Below are 18,715 nucleotides of genomic sequence, written 5' to 3'. Positions count from 1 at the left end.
TTGCTGAGCCAATGTATTCAGTTCATTGGTGAGCAAGGGAGGCTCTTCCTCCCAAGTCTCATTACCAAATAGCTTGGCATTCAGCTTCATGATTGCTTCTAAATATTGGGCAACTTTCCCTTCAACAATGTCTTCATCCTCTTCAGAAGATGAATAGTTATCAGAGCTCATGAATGGTAAAAGGAGGTCCAAGAAAATCTCTATGGTCTTTGTATGAGCCTCAGATTCCTTTGGTTCCTTATTAGGGTATTCCTTATTGATCTTTGGACGTTCTCTGAGGTCTTCTTCATTGGGATTCACGTCCTCCTCCTCCTCTAAGGTTTTGGCCATGTTGATTATATCAATGACCTTGTACTCTCCTTTGGGATTCTCTTTTGTATTGCTTGGGAGAGTGCTAGGAGGAGTTTCAGTAACCCTTTTACTCAGTTGGCCCACTTGTACCTCCAAATTTCTAATGGAGGATCTTGTTTCAGTCATGAAACTAAGAGTGGTCTTAGATAGATCAGAGACAATGTTTGCTAAGTTAGAAAGATTCTACTCAGAATGCTCTGTCTGTTGCTGAGATGATGATGGAAAATGTTTGCTATTGCTAAACCTGTTTCTTCCACCATTGTTATTATTGAAGCCTTGCTTCTGTTGATCCTTCCATGAAAAATTTGGATGATTTTTCCATGAAGGATTATAGGTGTTGCCAAGGGCTTCACCCATGTAATTCACATCTGCCATTGCAGGGTTCTCAGGATCATAAGCTTCTTCTTCAGAAGATGCTTCTTTAGTACTGTTGGATACATTTTGCAATCCATTCAGACTCTGAGAGATCATATTGACTTGTTTTGTCAATATTTTGTTCTGAGCCAGTATGGCATTCAGAGCATCAATTTCAAGAACTCCTCTCTTTTGAGGCGTCCCATTACTCACAGGATTCCTCTCAGAGGTATACATGAACTGGCTATTTGCAACCATTTCAATAAGTTCCTGAGCTTCTGCATGTATTTTCTTTAGGTGAATGGATCCACCTGTAGAGTGGTCCAGTGACATCTTGGAAAATTCAGACAGACCATCATAGAATATATCTAATGTGGTCTATTCTGAAAACATGTCAGAAGGACACTTTTTGGTCAGTTGCTTATATATTTTTCAAGCTTCATAGAGGGATTCACCTTCTTTCTGTCTAAAGGTTTGAGCATCCACTCTAAGCTTGCTCAGCTTTTGAGGAGGAAAGAACTTGGCTAAGAAAGCCGTGACCAACTTATCCCAAGAGTCCAGGCTATCTCTAGGTTGTGGGTCCAACCATGTTCTAGCTCTGTCTCTTAAAGCAAAAGGGAAAAGCATGAGTTTGTAGACTTCAGGATTAACTCCATTGGTCTTAACAATATCACAGATCTGCAAGAACTCAGTTAAGAACTGATAAGGGTCTTCTGATGGAAGTCCATGAAACTTGCAGTTCTGTTGCAGTAGAGAAACTAATTGACGTTTTAGCTCAAAAATTGTTTGCTCCTATGGCAGAGATTGAGATGCTTCTTCCATAAAAGTTGGAAGTTGGTGTAGTAAAATCACCAAGCATCTTCCTTGCATTGTTGTTTGGTTCGGCCATAATTGTTTCTTTTGCTGCTTCTTTTCAAAAATTTCAGTGAGGTCCTCTTCAAAGTTTTGTGCTTTAGCTGCTCTTAGCCTCCTCTTCAGAGTCCTTTCAGGTTCAGGATCAGCTTCAACAAGTATGCCTTTATCTTTGTTCCCGTTCATATGAAAGAGAAGAAAACAATGAAAATATGGAATCCTCTATGTCACAGTATAGAGATTCCTTGAGATGTCAGAGGAAAATAAGAATAGAAGAATGAGGTAAGAATTCGAACACACAAGAGAGATGGAGTTCGAATTGATAATGGAGGAGGAATGTTAGTGTTTAAATAGAAAAAGATAAGAGAGGGGGGAAGAATTTTCAAAAATAAAAAGGATAAAATTTAAAATAAATTTTTGAAAAATTGGTTCTTGTTTTGAAAAAGATAAGAAATAGTAAAACAAACAAAAAGTCAATTAGTTAGTTGAAAAAGATTTGAAAATCAATTTTGAAAAGATAAGAAGTTAGAAAAGATTTTGAAATTGACTTTGAAAAAGATATGATTTGAAAAAGATATGTTTGAAAAGATATGATTGAAATTTATTTTGAAAAAAATTTGAAAAGAAAATTAAAAAGATTTGATTTTTTGAAAAAAGATATGTTTGAAAAGATATGATTTTGAAAAAGATATGATTGAAAATATTTGGTTTGAAAAAGATTTGATTTAAAAAAATATGAAGATTTGAAAAAGATTTGATTTGAAAACAAAATTCCTCTCCTTGTGTCATCCTGGCGTTAAACGCCCAGGAGCTGCATGTTTTAGGCGTTTAACGCCCAATTGCTGCATGGTTTGTGCGTTTAAACGCCAGCCAGGGTACCTGGCTGGCGTTTAAATGCCAGTTTTCCTTCTTCACTAGGCATTTTGAACGCCCAGCTTTTTCTCTGTAATTCCTCTGCTTTATGTTCTTGGATCTTCATTTTGCTAAATCCTTTATTCAAGAAGATATGTTTTCAATTTTGAAAAACAACAAAATGAGTCGAAACATATAATTCTTGGATCAAAACACAAGATATATGCAACAACATTATGAGCGTCAAGATGAACACCAAGAAAAATCTTGAAGACCAAAATGAACATCAAGAACTCAGTTTTCTTAATGAAAGAAAACATGGAGGACACCAAACTTAGAACTTTCTCATGTTTGGGCGATATGAATGCAAGAATGCATATGTAGAACATCATGCAGTACAAATCAATAAATCATGAAGATCAAACAAGGCAATTCATCAAGAACGACTTGAAGATCATCAAGAACATAATGTATGCGTTTCAAAAATTGCAAGACAATTAAAATCATGCAATTGACACCAAACTTAAAATTTGGCCCTAGATTCAAACAAGAACCATGAAATATTTTTGATTTTTTATGATTTTATGATTTTTCGGGTTTTTTCGAAAATAATTTTGGAAAAACGAAAAAGAAGAAAAATTTTTGAAAGATTTTTGAAAACTTTTTGAAAATAAAATAATGATTAAAATAAAAAGAAAATTACCTAATCTGAGCAACAAGATGAACCGTCAGTTGTCCAAACTCGAACAATCCCCGGCAACGGCACCAAAAACTTGGTGCACAAAATTGTGATACACAATGGCGTCAACAACTTGTACGCACAATTGTAATCTTACTCTTTTTCACAACTTCGCACAACTAACCAGCAAGTGCACTGGGTCGTCCACATAATAAACCTTACGTGAGTAAGGGTCGATCCTACGGAGATTGTCGACTTGAAACAAGCTATGGTCACCTTGTAAATATCAGTCAGGCGGATTCAAATGGTTATGGAGTTTTAATAATTAAAAAGATATATAAAACATAAAGTAAAGATAGAGATATTTATGTAATTCATTGGTAAGAATTTCAGATAAGTGCATAGAGATGCTTTGTTCCTGTTGAATCTCTGCTTTCCTACTGTCTTCATCCAATCCTTCATACTTCTTTCCATGGCAAGCTATATGTTCGGGCATTACCGTTGTCAATGGCTACCTCCCATCCTCTCAGTGAAAATGGTCCAAAATGCACTATCACCACACGGCTAATCATCTGTCGGTTCTCGATCATGTTGGAATAGAATCCAGTGATCCTTTTGTGTCTGTCACTACGCCCAACACTCACGAGTTTGAAGCTCATCACAGTCATCCCTTCCCATATTCTACTTGGAATACCACAGATAAGGTTTAAACTTTTCGGATCTCAAGAATGGCCGCCAATAATTCTAGCTTATACCACGAAGACTTTGATCTCTCAGAATGGAGGCTAAAAGATACACGCTCAATCTTAAGTAGAACGGAAGTGGTTGTCAGTCACGCGTTCATAGGTGAGAATGATGATGAGTGTCACGGATCATCACATTCATCAGGTTGAAGTGCAAGCAAATATCTTAGAATAAGAATAAGCATGAATTGAATAGAAAACAGTAGTAATTGCATTAACACTCGAGGAACACCACCGTTGAAAATACATAAGTGAAAATAGGGTAGGCATGGCCGAATGGCCAGCTTCCCAAATTGTGAACAATGGTCCCAAGATTCCAAGATGAAAATGCAATATTAAAAGGTCCTATTTATAATGAAACTAGCTACTAGGGTTTATAGAAATAGGTAAATGATGCAGAAATCCACTTCTGGGCCCACTTGGTGTGTGCTTGGGCTGAGCATTGAGATTTACACATGTAGAGGTCTTCCTTGAAGTTAAACACTAGCTTTGGTGCCAGTTTGGGCGTTTAACTCCAACTTTTATGCCAATTCTGGCGTTTTGACGCCAAAAAAGGGCAGAGAGCTGGTGTTTTGACGCCATTTTACGTCATCAAAACTTGCGCAAAGTATAAACTATTATATATTGCTGAAAAGCCCTGGATGTCTACTTTCCAACGCAATTGAGAGAGCACCATTTGGAGTTCTATTGCTCCAGAAAATTCACTTCGAGTGCAGGAAGGTCAGAATCCAACAGCATATGCAGTTCTTTGTGAGCCTCTGAATCAGATTTTTGTTCAGATCCCTCAATTTCAGCCAGAAAATACCTGAAACCACAGAAAAACACACAAACTCATAGTAAAGTCCAGAAATGTAAATTTTGCATAAAAACTAATAAAAACATCCCAAAAAGTAGCTAGATCCCACTAAAAACTACCTAAAAATAATGTCAAAAAGCGTATAAATTATCCACTCGTCACCCTCCAACAATGCCACTGCCACCAGCAACGCCACTGCCATTGGCATGCATCTAATTTTGGTACACCGTCATTTATTGCTCCATTCACTGAAGCTGCTCCAACTCCCACATCCACTCTATCTTGAGGGAATTTTTGTCTGACACGCGTGTGAGGATCTCTTGATACGTCTCCTCAGTGTGTTGCAGCTGCTGAGCCTATTGGTGAAGGCTTCGAATGAGCTCCAGCACCTGCTCCCTCAAATCAACATCGTCTTCAAGATCGACAGACCGACTAGTGGCAAAGGCAAAGAAAGGTCTCAATGTGGATGTGCAGAGCTTGTCGATGTAGAGTGATCCTAGCCCATAGACGTAATTTTTGTATGACTCAGATGTAGCATCGCGCCAAACCATGTCAAGATCGACTTTGATGCAGCAGAATTGTTGCTATTGTCTCTAGTATGCTGAGATTACTAGGTTGCAGCCTCCAATTTCTACGTGTGGGATCGGACTCCTGTGTAACACATGTTATGTTTAGGACTGTAGTTAATTGAAAACTTTATATCACATGATATTTACTCACATATTGATCTACAGACTGATGATCAGTAAATCTCTCTTTTTTCTCCTTCAATATGTGAGTATACTTGAAGGTCTCCGTTATCGTTGACAACTTAGACTACACATGTTGAAACAATATATTAAATCAAGTAATAATGGCATTATGTTTCAAAGACAACATAAACTTAATAACAAAATGAAACAAGTTACATAGCAGACTGGCCTTTGTCTTCATGAAAGTCGCTAACCCATCGGTATACTTCGAAGACCTATTGATGCCTGTTAGCTTTGTTCATGAGACAGCGACACTTGAACCCCTAATTAATCTCTTAATGGCCGTATAGTGCCTTTTAAATATCCGGGTGAAGCCAAATAGTGAGGTGGTCGTGTTTGTCACGTACGTCCAGGGACGGACCCAAGCCCAGCAATGAGGGGGCACTTGCCCCCACAGTGTTATTAATTTTTGTTTTAAAAATATAGTTATATATAATATGCCCCCACTTTAAATTTTAAATGACCCCACTACAAATAAAATAAATTCAATTAGCTAAAGTTTTAAATTTATTTTTTTATTTTTCTATCATTTTGATTATTATTTAACCTAATTAAATTTAATTATTATACCGTTACTCCTTTATTCTCTTAAACCCTTTTCTTATTTTATATTTTCAACCTTCTTTTTCTATTCCTTATTTAGTGGTCATCTTCTTTTCATCAAAAAATAAATTTTAAATTCTTCAATTTTTTTATATAGCTCTCCATGACTCTATGTATCTTTGAGTTTTATTATTTCTCTTTTTTATATTTTTAATTATAATTTTTAATTCAAACAATTATAGTTTAGGTATTAATTTAATATTTTATTTTTTTCGTGACTTTATATATTTTATTTTATTCTCGATCTATTCATCCTTATTACTTATTTTTTTATCTTTTGTTCTATTATATGTACCTATGTTGCATATAAAATTTTATAATAAATTGATTAATTTACCAATTTAAAATATTTTTTATTTTTAAAAATAATGATAAAAAATATTTTAATTACAATATATAACTAAACAGATGTATAAAATCTTTCATCTAATATTATATCAAAATTAAATTAAAAAATATATAACAAATTTAATTATTTTAAAAAGAAATAAAAAATTATAAATTATATTTCTATTATTTTATATAAACATAATTTTTATATAAAGATTTAATTTTTGTAGTATTTCAAATTATAAATACTAATGTATCATTAAGCGTTAATATGCCAGTTAATTGACTTAATTCAGTCTTTTTTTATTAATGTGTATAAAAAAATTAGTTAGAATAATAAGTTATCTATAGTTTAATAAAAATATTTTAATTTTAAGTTTTAGAAATAAAAAAATATTTTTTTATAAATTATATATAATGAATAGTATTTTAAGAATAAAAGTATTCCCTAACTCTTTATAATTTTTATATCTCCGTATAATTAATAATATTTAACAAAATTTATTTAATATATATATATTTTTGCCCCCACTCCTAAAATTTTCTGGGTCCGTCACTGCGTACGTCCTCCAATATCTGCTGAAGCCGCCTAACCATTCGATAGTCGAAGATCTTCCTGCTCATGGCATCATGAGTCCTATCCCATATAAAGGCAAACAAAGAATATTCGCAAGTTAAAACAAACAAAGAAGTTAATAAGAAGCATAACGACATTCAGGTATATCACATACTCATGGTGTTCCTACATCAATAGTATAAAAAAAGCACAGTATTCATCTGATTTGATTTTGAAACCAAACTTACATAGCATAAAGTACAAATTCGTGGTACACTTAACAAATTATAAATGTTTGTTAGCTGAGTTTATAAAAGAAAACAAATTGCAACAAACATCCTAAAGCATGAGCATTTGTCATTCACTACAAATTCCTAAATCCAATTTTATATTGATTTATAGGAACTGCTTAGCTATTATCCAACAAAATCTAATCAACATATAATGAAAGATAAGGACATTTTATCATAAGAAGGACATGTAGATTATTCTTCATTGACATTTCAACCCTAAACCTTCCACAATCTATAATAAACACTTATAAAGAACCCCTGACAAGAACAACAGGAATTAGGTGAAAACCAAGTTCAAAGATCCCTAACTTTAACCAACCTATTAATTAAAATATTGTCAACAGGAACACCCTAGCAACAGAAAATAATATACAATATAAAGAGAAAATAATAAAACCTAGAAACAAAAAAACAAAAATGAAAAACGAATACTTGAAATGACGAGGAGTGCTCTTGATGAGTGTAACGTTGGTGCCATTCTTGGTGGTATAGAAAGCGGATGCAGGACACTCACTACGACTATTTCTTCTGATGATGTTGGTGCAGAATGCTCACTGCCAATGTTGCGTCGAAGCTCGCCTGAAAGGGGGCTGCCAGAGGAGGGGGATGCTGCCAGAGATGGGAGAGACGAGAGGGTTAGAGAGAGAGAGTGAGAAACGAGAGAGTGAGGAGAGAGAGTCTAATTTAAAATGAGGGGAAAGAGGGGGTTGCCGAAGTAGGCTACCAGAGATGGGAAAAACCAGAGGGTTAGAGAAAGGCTGAGAGACGAGAGGGTGAAGAGAGAGAGACTATAATTCGAAATGAGGGAGAGAGTTTCTCATTTTGAATTTCGGTCAAAATTACTGTCGGATCTACCGCAATAACGAATTAGCGAGTTATTAAAACACAGCATTCCAGGAGATTATGTTTACCGTCGAAAATATCCAATCCTAAATTTGACGGTAATTATCGCGCAATTTTTTTCTCCAACTATTACCGGCAAATTTACCGTCAGAAAACTAAATCCACTGGTAAATATGTTGCCCGAAAAATTTATTGTCAAATCTACTAGTAAATCTGCCGTTAACTAATGACGCTAAATTTAATAGTAAATCCGATGGTACTCAATATTTTTCTTTTAGTGGATCAATTTTGGCAACCACATTGGAGTATGTAAGTAGGAGCGGTTTTTAAGCAATAGGACTCTTCTTAGTTTCTCTAACTTACAACCATAGATTGCTTATGATAGCTATACAATAAAGTCGCTAAACTCTGTCATGTTGTCGTAGGATCCAAAACTTCTACTGTTGTATACTTTGGAAAATATAGGAAACCAAGTGTTTAGCCAACCAAGAATTGAACAACTCAATTAATTATAATAATTTTAATTTATTTTATTAAATTATAATTTGAATAATTGACATTAATTATGGGTTTTACAAAATTAGGACTTGTGTAATAACACAACGCATCAACAACATCAATTATGGCTACATTATTTCACCTTCCGTTTCCACGCCCGCGGTGCTTGTTTGCACTCATCCACTGCGTCGACATTCTCCATCCACTCATACACCGCGTCGTTGCCTCCTCGATTCTACGATGTGCTGCAGCCATTAGTGTTGTCGTTCATGAGCGTGGTTCAAGTGTTGTTCACGACTCGATCGCGTCATTGTCCCCTCACAAGGACCATCACGTTGAGTTGTTTTTACATAAAGAAGTTGCCGTCGTGGTGTAAGGCTTCCGGCAGATAGCATCGTCCATGGAGTTTTTAATTTCGAAAGGTGGATTGAATAGCACATTGATTGATGTTCATGAAAATAATTCAACGAAAGGCAATAAACAATTGAGTGTGAGTGATGTTGTTATTCAACAGGGGTCAAAGGTACGTTAGATAGGGTGGTTTTGCATTATAGTGGATTGTATGACAATGTGTTATGTGAAAGTTTCTTGTACATGCTAACTAGATATGTTTTAGTCAATTTATTTGAAAAAACCAGGTACAGTATTGTAGTTATCTGAGAGAATAATGAAGAAGTGTTTCTTTTCTTGATCATATTGCCTGCTTTGTTTATTACATAGTTGTATTATTTTTTGTTGTTGTTAATTAATAACTTTTTTTCTTTTAAAACGAGTTAAACTCTTTTCAACGAGTGCGTTTTTTGTTTTAATTTAGTTAAAGCTAGTTTATATCTCGGTAAGAGTGGATATCTCTTGGTATAAACGCTCGAATAACTATTTTTGCTCAACCCCATATGTGTTTGCACTATTTTTTTATTTTTTAATGAAGTAGTTCGTTATATATTAATAATCGTAAGTTGATAAAGGTTTTTCTGGGTGTCTTTCATTGAAGGTTGATGAAGTTACGGACGTCATTGTGCTGGAAAATGATAAGTTAGAATTGAGACATGAGGTTTGAATTATTCTTTGATGTTGTTACCACAATATAATTAGTGAGTTTATGCTAGTTTTAATTGGTAGTGCTATTGAACATTTGGTTTTGTCAATTGCTTTACAGTTGTCGGATCATAGTGAGATAAATGAAGAGAAAATCCCAAGCATAGGAATGCATTTTGATTCGTTGCATCTGGCACATAAATTTTATGCAAATTATGCAAAGAAAGTTAGGTTCGTAAATAAAGTCAGGAATACAAATTTTGACAAGACGAGAAAGGAATCAATGATACCCATAATCAATCTATTCACTGCAACTGAGAAGGTTATCGGGAATCTCGGGTGAAGGTAGCAACTCAGGCAAACAAAATAACAGCTACGAGATGCAGAGCAAGGATGTATGTCATGTTGGACGGGGAGAAAGAGAGTTGAATTGTTTTGAGATTAGAATTGAGGCATTCCCATCTCTGTTCTACTAAGAAATCAGTCCAGTATCATGAGTACAGGGAATTGACCATGCATGCTAAGTACGTCTTTACAGATAACGACGAGGCTAGCATAAGACCCAACAAGACGTACCTTGCACTAGCTAACAAGGTTGGTGGGTCTTCGAACCTTAGTTTTTCAGAAAAGGATGTCAGGAATTACATCACAAGCAAACTTCACTGTGCTGATGAGAATGCGGACTTTAAGGAGATGACAAATTATTTCGTGCGAATGAAAGAGATCAACATGAACTTTTTTTTATGCGATAGATGTTGACGATGCTAACAAGTTCAGGAGCGCACTCTGGGTAGATGCAAGGTGTAAAGCTTCATATGAATATTATGGAAATGCGGTGTCGTTTGACACCACGTATAGAAAAACAGGTATGTATACTTATGGGTCAATTGTAAAAGCCATAATGTTTCATACTAATCTGCCAAAATGCCTATGCCATTATGCAACAGTTTATGCAGTTCAAATCATAAATATAATACCAAACAACATCCTAAAAAATAATCTTCTATACAAAATTTTACATAAAAAATTGTCAGAAATATTTCTTTATTTAAAGTATTTAGGTACTTAGCAGCTACCATTAAAGCAAATAGAAAAAAAAAAGATTATAGAGCAATAAAGTAAGTGTCTTCATAATCATTACAACAAATCTCCTTAAATAAATGTAAGTGTCTTCTTCCCTTAAAAACAAAAGAATTAGTAGATAAAATCAATTATTTCAAAAAAATAAATATTATTTAATTTGAACTTCATTTGAGTAAGAGTAAATAAATAAATATATACTATAAACAAAAATAAAAAATAAAAAATATTATGAAAAAAATAACAAGATTATTAAAAGAATGTGTTTATTAAGAGTTGAATATGAACATTCAAATATTTTCCATTCTACAAGTAATCATTTAGTATTTCATACCGCACAAAAAAGTTAAAGAAATAGAACATTAATAAAGCATAGCATGTAATAATGAAAGTAGCTTTCGTAATGCTTCAAATATCCAGAGCAAATTAAATTGAATTTTTTGCTTTTAAATATACAACCATATAACATATAGTGGTAGAGGATTAACTTCTACCATAAAAATTTGACTAAATTTCGGAAGGCCAATGGTCTAGTAGTAAGGACTTTGAGAGGGGTGAGCCCTTTTCTTGTTGCTGAGGATAGCAAGTATACGCAGACAACAAAATAAATGTAATAAGGTGATTAGAATTGATGGGAAGAGAAATCAGAAAGAATGTAGCAATAAAATTTCTAATTATATCAAATAAACGTAAGTGTCTTCTTCTCTCCCCTTAAATGTGTTTCAATTAAATTTTCGATCTTAATAGTAGCAAAGAATGCTATTTGTTTTCGTTGATTTCATTTCAAATTCAATTCAGAAAGAACCTTTCATAACATGTGCACATTACATACAAATAGTAGAGACAAAAAATTGGAATATCAATAACCCACAGAAATAGAATTACAAATTATAGAAATACAAAATTAAACTTAAATTTAGAGACAAAAATTCATAATATTGTGATACAAAATGATAATAAAAAAAGGAATAATTAGTTCATAAACCTTAACAGTTTCTATCTCTATATACTATCATATACATACCGTTGCATAGAAGAATACCTGCAACTATGAATACGAACAACATCAGTAATGTAACCCAAACAGCAAGAACAACACAAACGTGAACAACTGTATTAACCAGAATGTGAATAGTAGCAAGAACACGAATGTGAGTTGCAGTGGCACGGCATAACCCCGGATAGCAGCAACAATCAATGAAGAAATGCGAATAATGAAAAATAAAGAAGTAGTTAGAATATGACAAGAGTGGGAGCAGAAAATGGTGGGAGTAGGGGAAATGATTTTCGCGGGAAGAAATATTTTTGGCCTTGCCAAATTGTTTGGGAAAAATGCTTTTAATTTGAGGAGATTTTAAAAATTTTACTATTTAAAATAAAAAGTGCTGTTAATAAAACTCTTAAAAAAATAGAAGATAACTTTCTATTTTTATAATTAAATTTGTATGATTTTTTAAAAACTTCTGTTAACATATTCCTACAATATAAATTTTTTTTTTGTAGTGAAACATGCTATGTATGACTTACAAAGGAAAAAACTGTAAAGCCTAAAATGACTTATAGAGGTCCACAACTCCAATACAAGAAAACTATTCAAACAATATGACAAGTGTCTTAAATGGTGACAGCATCATATGTATATATTTTCATGATTTTTTATAGGCGTCTTTCTTCTTCTCTTGTCTCCCCCTTTGCTTGGCTTTTTCGTAGGTAACCTCACACGCTCTAGCATGATCTTTGTGCTCGGTGCCGTGAGGGGTTCTCACCTTATGTTTGTTTCTGGGCTGGTTGCGGCGTACAAGATGATTTTTCAACTCCTTTAGAGCTTACTCAATGAGAAAATTATAAGGATCCAAAACTATCTCGAGCATAATTTTCTTTCAGAACTCCTTTATGATGTCTTGAATGGAAAAATTGGTTGTGAGCGAGAGATTTTAAAGCGACAAAGTAATTAGTTAGAAAGACGTAAATATTAATTGTAATAGATATTTTAAATTCACCTCGTCCTAAAATAGCATATTTTTGTCTTCACTCTAATACTCGATAAATTTTATCACGTAGACCTCACAATCACAGCTACATGAATGGAAATATCCATGAGACTAAGTAGCAATATCAAGTGAATTGCAAGTAAGATTATTGATACTTGATAGGCTTCGATGCAACTCACCAGTTTGGTTGTTTGGGCATGCTGGCGTACGAACAAGACAGGTCATTCTCTGTGAGCTTGTATGCGGGTATTGGCACCTTAGTGACGTCTTCAATTAGTCTTCCCTGAAAAGCATGTATAGTTGGATTACTATTGTATACTACAAGTTTAATTTTTGAGGATGTCTTCGTAGTATGTGGGTCTTATATTCTTACCGTATAAGAACTGTTCATCATCATGCGCTTCAAAATATAGACTATCTAGTATCAACCACCCTTTCCGGGTAATCTCAAAGGCATATAATCACCAATGACCATGAAGATAGACGGGGAAAAACCACTGTGATGAAAACACTCGTGTCAAAGCATACAGAATATGACACTTCCCAAATCGAAATTAAGACATCGCCTTAGATGAACCAGTAACATGCAAGTATCAGTTCAATTCATGTAATCAAACATCTAAAATAAGAGAGAAGAAACATACAATTTTTAGTCATCTAACAGATTGACTTACCCAATGTCTTCTGAAAATTGCTACCTTGTCAAAATATCTAGTATCAGGACCAAAATGAGGACCCAAACCCATATAACTCAGAGTTGGAACCTCCTTGAAAGAATTCAGGTTCTTCTTTTGTATAACCATTTTCTATTAAAACAACACTATTTACTATGCTCGCGCAAATATCAAACACTAAAATTTCAATATACTATACATATCAAAATCCTTGGAGAAACACAATAGAAGTCACGCTTAAATCGTAAAGATGCCGAGTCGTTACAAGTGTAACACATCCATTGAATGATCTTCATGGTCAATTTTCATTTGACAATGTCACCTTTTTAAGAGATAACATATTTTAAAAATTCACTCATTCTAGTGCATTGTTAGCCTGTTTTACTTACATTGTTGTTGACCTAGCGACGGTCTTGCAGCGTGTGCATGTCTTCCTTGAGTAGTATTTGATGTGGCATACCTTCATATGATGACATGGCCTGCTCTTTGCCCATTGATGCATTGACAATCCATTGTATAACTTGTTGCTCATCATCCTCGTTGAGCTTTCAACCCTTTAGCAATGGATGCACCGATATAGGAGTGTACTGCGTAGTGGTCTTTACTATCTGAGTCATTTTCGGGGAGATGCCGGGTGTTTATGGACTAGGTGTCTGGCAACATAGATTGCTCGGCATCACATTCTACAAGAGATTTGTGTACTAAAGTTGTTCAACGTATTCCCATATTTTTTTACTCTTCGGGTCTTGCATCGACAAGAAATCAACCTATGTTAGACAAAGGAACACTTTGTATTTATAAATTTAATAATTTCTTATTATGATCAAAATAGCCACAGGAAATGGAAATTTGCAGGGAACTTGCCCGTCAAATTTCCATTCTGCATGTTGCACCAATGTTGTTGACGGTGTGCATGGATCATGAACTCTGGAGTCGGTTAATTTCTGAGGTGTTTTTTCCTTATTGAGGTCCCATTGGCAAACTCCATCTTTGTATTTTGTGGGTCCACTTTCTGTTGAAACATTCGACCAATTTTCTTAGTAAGAGGCTCATTGTCATCATCAACCTCTACATTCAGCAAGGCAGCTTTCTTTGCAGATAGTTTTGTGTTGGCCTTACGTGTTTGGTCTCTTGTAACTCCCCCTTTCTCTTGGTAGTGCCCAGTCTTATCTGTTTTATTCACATCAAAGGTGTAATTTAAAGAAACATCTAATTAGGATGAAAAAGATAATCCGAACAGGACTTAGCTTATAAAGAATTGAATCCATACACAATCAGAAAGATATACTCACTTCCGGGGACACTTTCAATCTCTCATCGCGCAGTGACCTTTTTTATTTGGAGATGGCTTTGTTGTGCATTTACGTGGTTATCTTTCCATTGATTCCTGCTTACTCTCTCTAGCAGCGGAGCTTGCTTGTTTGTAAACATAATATTAATCACAAAAAAATGATGCAGTTAATAATAGGGAAGGACCAACATTGCAACCAGACTAAACACTCAATTTGTACTGCGAATTAAGAAATATTGGTACAATTAGAGAACTACAGGGATCGTATCCTATAAATCATGCATAACAAGATGGCATCATACTCTTAACACATTTACACTAAAATACATACTTACCCTTGGAGCAACTGAAGCTTTTTCTTTATGCTTCGGCTATGTTTTTTTGGAAGTTTTTTTTTTCTTGCAGCCTGAGGTGATTGGCCTTTTAGGTCTTTGCTTTCTTCCTCTTTTTTTCGAGGCACCCCTGATTTAAGACATGCAATGAATCAGGTAATTAAAATCTAACTTATAAGTATCCCTGACACACAACTAAAAAAAACATCTGACATATAAGTAAGAAGTAAGATCCGATTTTTCGCTAAAAGAAAAAACCATTATCAGCCTAGCATAAAAATCAAAGTATGCAGAAAAAACTTATATCGAATGTCACTTATAGTAACACCATTCATAAGATATATATGACAAAGGGAGTTAAACACCGGAATCATGTATAGTCTATTGTAAAGAAATAGTCATATAAATGAGTACCTCAAAAAGGATATATGTTGCCTTTTTTTCGAGCTTTTCAGCAGTCCATGCAATGAGCCATGGCTCCAACTCATGACCGTTATCCAGTTGACCGTGTTTCAGCCACTGAAAATACAATACCTAAACAAAAGACGTAGACAAATTATGCTCTACAACATAAATGATATGCTCAGTTTATTAATACTTATTCAATCCAACCTACCAACATAACGAACATGCAGCCCTCACAAATTTTGTTCTTTTTGAACTTATATTTCTCTACTGCCATGTCCAACCACTTTAGCGTATGCAACGGCCAATTGAATCTCCTAGGATCAGAAACATTCAGGACTGGGTAAATGTGTCATGGCAAAATTACCTATTGTGTTGTTGAGCACAAGAACATCTTCATTACTACTAGTATGAAATATCTTCTAAACTCCATCCTATCTAATTCCGCTTTCATAGGGCAGTTGTATACAAAATCTCGGAGTTCAGTGGTTGTTCTTATATGGAACTGCCTTTTGATGGTTACATGTGCCAGATTTTTGTCTTCCTGAGATGAGAATTCATCATCTGCAACATGTATGTGTGTAAGTTGAACATAAATTAGATATAAAAAATGTTATTTGCACAAATAGGCCCATGGCAGGTTAATTAATTTAGAAAGAGGAACTCACCATCGGAAGGAATGCCGAAAATCTGCCCGATTAACTTGGCATTGAGGCGGATGTTGCCAGCATCAACTATCAAGGTTCTCATCCTAAAATCGTATGATTAAGCCAGATGAACCATAATGTCTTGCTTCACATCCCAGAATGGAATATGCTTCAAGTATTCGAAGCCAATTTCCTCTATCTCTGCTAGTTTCAAAATCGTGTTGTTTTTAGTAAGCTAGCTCATCATATCATGAATGTATCTGGGCGAGCATTGCGACTCTAATAATTTTTGTTAATAGCAAAAGTAGCTGTAAGTCACAAATAGAATCATGTGAAAGCACACGTCGATAACGGTAAATAGCATTTAACCTTTTTTTCAGCAACACAAATGAGGTGGTTTATTAATATGTAAATATCCACTTTTGGGTAGCTATTCACACAAGGAAAATTTACGATATAATAGCATTGAATTTTGAGAACAACATACAACAATTCAGTAAAATTTAATCACCTCTATAACACACCTAGTTGGACATGTAAATAGATAAAATCAGCCAAGAATCATCCACATACATACTAAAACGAGCATACATTTAATATGATCAGAAACATATATACACAAATTTAGGGAAGAAGGGCTTGTTTCACCATATTTAGTCAACTAAATCCATTGTAATTGTGTAGTTAAATTTCAAATCATGCACATCGAACACAATCCAGTTTAGCATGTATAGGTAGAGTCAACTCAATAGGAACTATTCGCAAAGAATTTGAACACCTTCAAGAAACAAAAAAATTGAGCAGCGGGTGCACACAGATTCCACCGATTCAAGGGAGAAACAATAATAAAAAAAACAAATTGCATCCACTTTTTTTAGATTCAAGGGAGAAACAATAATATGGAAAACAAACAGCATCCACTTTTTTAGCGAGAAAGGAAAAGAATTTTTTAACAAAAAAAACAGTCCAATTTATAAAAACAGTAATATTCAATCTCTATGCACATGCAACTCAGCAAGAGGGGACACTTAATGACAACAACATCCAGTGTCTAACAATTGCATTGACCTATATTCACTACAATCAAACCCAATGTGATTTCGAGGGAAAAACCAACGAACTAGGGACTCTGTTTTCTCGCCATATTTGCCAATTCAGAAAAAAAGGAACAACTAGTATCACAGAAAACCCATTTCAATTTCTACAATCAAACCTCTAATCTTACACAAAAGTAACATCCAATAATTCAAAAATTATATTATATGAATGTGTCATTATATGTATAGGTTCTAATACAAAATCAAGTAACATCCACTATACTCATAACAAAATCAAGTAACATCCCTTAATAAATACTTACCAAAGAGTGTACTTTTAGGCGAAGCTTCGCGACGCAGCCTCGAGGAGTCTGACGTGGCGTTTGCAGGGGCAGAACACGGGAGGCACCGTCGAGTTGTCCGGCTGAGAAGGGGATGCTTCAATGGTGCAGAAACAATGATATGCAGCAGTAGCGACAGACTAGGGTGAGCTTCTGACGCTCGTGGTTGCTCGCATGTGGACGGTAGGGAGGCGCTGATCAGGGTTGACGCCAGGTAGGAAACGCATACGACGAATGTGAGAGGGTGGCGCAGTCGTTGAGGGTTTTGGATGATTCTGTAGTACAACAGTAAAAGGTGGGGGTTAACTAGGATTAATTTTGTTCACTGTGGATAAATTAAAATATTACTTCTTGCTTGTATGATAAAATAGGTTCTGAGATCCAGTCAATTAATAAGAGTTAGCAGCAAATGGCTGGACTTCTTCTTAATTATCTAGCGAAATTAGTATGTTTTTTATTAGTTAGAATTGTATGATAATTAATTTATATATATATATATATATATATATATATATATATATATAGTCTAATTTCCATATATGTATATGCATCGGCATGGACTTGATTAAATGTCTAAACTATGAAATTTTGTTGAACGAAAAATAGAAATTCTACTTGCATATAGTACCTTCTGCTATCTATTCGAATTAGAGATTATGCACATAGAAATATACAAACTATCTCTGTATTTTGACGTAAGTTCCTAAATAAACTAATAAAAAAGATTATAGAAAGACACAACTAGCATATACAAATATATAATATTGTGTTAATATACATTTTGTATTTTAATATATATTTAATACGAATGATTAATTTTTAAACCTTATTCTATATACTTGAAATAAAAATCCATACCCTAATAACTCTATTCACGGGATATTCAGCTAGGAACATACACATCTAAAATTCGACCTATTTCACCAGAAATAAAAATTCGATATGATCAAAATTCGTTCTGATTGGATAGAATCGAGTCGCTAATATGAAATATATATTATCATCTCGGCACATATATAATATAAATAAATAAAATACATAATATTATGAATTAGAATTTTAATCAAATATATACACATTTTATTATTTATTCATACACATATTTTAATATTGAATACTAAATTTTATTAATTTAAATTATAATAATGACCAAATTACATTTAACAAAAACAGGTAAAAGTAAGATGGTGAGTTTTATGGTGTCTTTTATTATAGGGTCTAAATTACTTAATTTTTTTTTAAAAGTAAAAAATAAAATATTTAAAATAAAAAATAAAATATTTAAAATTTATTAAATATTATCTATTTACCTTTTTTAATAAATTAGGCACAATATCAAATACACCGTAATATTCACCAAGCAAGATACATAAGCTACGT

At 34.0% G+C, this 18,715-nt stretch overlaps 2 long non-coding RNA genes across 8 annotated transcripts; both read right to left on the bottom strand.

Moving 5' to 3' along the window:
- Positions 1-11,505: 11,505 nt before the first annotated feature.
- On the bottom strand, positions 11,506-13,841 carry LOC140175353 (uncharacterized). 3 transcript variants are annotated; one of them, XR_011865993.1, is made up of 5 exons: positions 13,672-13,841; positions 12,982-13,105; positions 12,788-12,891; positions 12,618-12,693; positions 12,318-12,517 (listed from the first exon to the last, which is right to left on the bottom strand). It is a non-coding gene; the product is annotated as an uncharacterized lncRNA (long non-coding RNA). The 3 variants fall into 3 exon arrangements; XR_011865994.1 differs by lacking the exons at positions 12,318-12,517; positions 12,618-12,693 and adding an exon at positions 11,506-11,728; XR_011865992.1 differs by lacking the exon at positions 12,618-12,693.
- A 240-nt stretch (positions 13,842-14,081) lies between these two features.
- On the bottom strand, positions 14,082-17,622 carry LOC112711415 (uncharacterized). Of its 5 annotated transcripts, none has more exons than XR_011865990.1 (7): positions 17,318-17,622; positions 15,979-16,158; positions 15,522-15,874; positions 15,320-15,439; positions 14,909-15,035; positions 14,575-14,694; positions 14,082-14,452 (listed from the first exon to the last, which is right to left on the bottom strand). It is a non-coding gene; the product is annotated as an uncharacterized lncRNA (long non-coding RNA). The 5 variants fall into 5 exon arrangements; XR_003157471.3 differs by having other exon boundaries at positions 15,979-16,236; positions 17,318-17,619; XR_011865989.1 differs by having other exon boundaries at positions 14,086-14,452; positions 14,575-14,698.
- Between the last annotated feature and the right edge of the window lie 1,093 nt (positions 17,623-18,715).

The sequence above is a fragment of the Arachis hypogaea genome, chromosome 9 (genome assembly GCF_003086295.3).
Source record: "Arachis hypogaea cultivar Tifrunner chromosome 9, arahy.Tifrunner.gnm2.J5K5, whole genome shotgun sequence".
In the NCBI taxonomy this organism is placed as follows: domain Eukaryota; kingdom Viridiplantae; phylum Streptophyta; class Magnoliopsida; order Fabales; family Fabaceae; genus Arachis; species Arachis hypogaea.
This window is presented reverse-complemented; position numbering and strand designations above follow the sequence as displayed.